The sequence below is a fragment of the Lethenteron reissneri genome, chromosome 13 (genome assembly GCF_015708825.2).
Source record: "Lethenteron reissneri isolate LAM-NWPU_2019-01 chromosome 13, ASM1570882v1, whole genome shotgun sequence".
NCBI lineage: Eukaryota > Metazoa > Chordata > Hyperoartia > Petromyzontiformes > Petromyzontidae > Lethenteron > Lethenteron reissneri.
The window spans coordinates 4,324,222-4,325,946 of NC_083791.1; the positions used below are offsets into that span (position 1 = coordinate 4,324,222).

Here is a 1,725-nt window from a genome sequence, read left to right on the forward strand (position 1 = left end):
TAGTAGTCACTCCTCCCCACCCCTGCCTTGCCAGCGGTATCAATGGGTCCACCACAGTGGGTCGATTCGACAAGTCGCACGCGGCGAGGTCCGAGATGTCTGACCACCGTGGAAGAATAGGCCAAGTACCCTCTCTCGAGGAGGAGGAGGGGCGCTCTATAGCTCCCCCCGAGTGGATGCCCTTCCAACAACGGTGGTGTGAGCATGCAGTTGCAGGGCTGCACCTTCACCATTGTTTGACATTGTGAAGGCCTGGGCAGGGTTCACTCTGCGCAGATGGTGTTGCTGGTGAGATCGTACCGCATTGTTCTAACCTCAGCACTCGCTGCTTGTCTCACACACACACACACGTGATCCCGACGATGGTCGGGGCTGTGATCCCAAAAGCGCTTCCAGCAGGTCCCCTTTTCGGGGGGGGGGGGGGGTCCACACCGGAACGTTACGTGGGTCACGACGCGTGTTTGTATGCTGGGTTCTTGAACAATACAAAAAAATCGTATTTATAAAACAAAACAAAAATCTGCTTAAACAGTCCCTTAGCAAGGGAGGGGTGTGTCGGCTGCCCCGGCCCCCTTCCAATGGGGGGCGCGACCCCACAATGTGGCTGGTTTTGTGGACATTTTCGGTGAGGCGGTCACGGCTCTTCCTCCCCCTCCTCAGCAGCAGCAGCAACAACAGCAGCAGCAACAGCAGCAGCAGCAACAGCAGCAGCAGCAACAGCAGCGGCAACAACAGCGGCAGCAACAGCAGCGGCAACAACAGCGGCAGCAACAGCAACAGCAGCAACAGCAGCGGCAGCAGCAGCGGCAACAGCGGCAACAGCAGCAACAGCAGCGGCAGCAGCAGCGGCAACAGCGGCAACAGCAGCAACAGCAGCAACAGCAGCAGCGGCAGCAACAGCAGCAGCAACAGCAGCAGCAGCAACAGCAGCAACAGCAGCAACAGCAGCAGCAGCAGCAACAGCAGCAGCAACAGCAGCAGCAGCAGCAACAGCAACAGCAGCAACAGCAGCAGCGGCAGCAGCAACAGCAGCAACAGCAGCGGCAGCAACAGCAGCAGCGGCAGCAACAGCAGCGGCAACAGCAGCAGCAGCAACAGCAGCGGCAGCAGCAACAGCAGCAACAGCAGCGGCAGCAACAGCAGCAGCGGCAGCAACAGCAGCAGCAACAGCAGCAGCAGCAACAGCAGCAGCAACAGCAGCGGCAGCAACAGCAGCGGCAGCAACAGCGGCAGCAACAGCAGCAACAGCAGCAGCAGCAACGGCAGCAGCGGCAGCAGCAGCAGCAGCAGCGGCAGCAGCAGCAGCAACAGCAGCAGCAGCAACAGCGGCAACAGCAGCAACAGCAGCAGCAGTAGCAGCAGCAACAGCGGCAGCAACAGCAGCAGCAGCAACAGCAGCAGCAACAGCAGCAGCAACAGCAGCAGCAACAGCAGCAACAGCAACAACAGCAGCAACAGCAGCAGCAACAGCAGCAGCAGCAGCAACAGCAGCAGCAGCAACAGCAGCAACAGCAGCAGCAGCAACAGCTGCAGCAGCAACAGCAGCAACAACAGCAGCAACAGCAGCAGCAGCAACAGCTGCAGCAACAACAGCAGCAACAGCAGCAGCAGCAACAGCAGCAGCAACAGCAGCAACAGCAACAGCAGCAGCAATAACAGCAGCAGCAGCAACAACAACAGCAGCAGCAACAGCAGCAACAGCAACAGCAGCAGCAATAACAGCAA

The 1,725-nt window shown here is 59.1% G+C and overlaps 1 pseudogene; it reads left to right on the top strand.

Moving 5' to 3' along the window:
• Window positions 1–276: 276 nt before the first annotated feature.
• LOC133341941 (UPF0746 protein DDB_G0281095-like) lies at window positions 277–1,305 on the top strand (annotated as a pseudogene).
• Window positions 1,306–1,725: the final 420 nt, after the last annotated feature.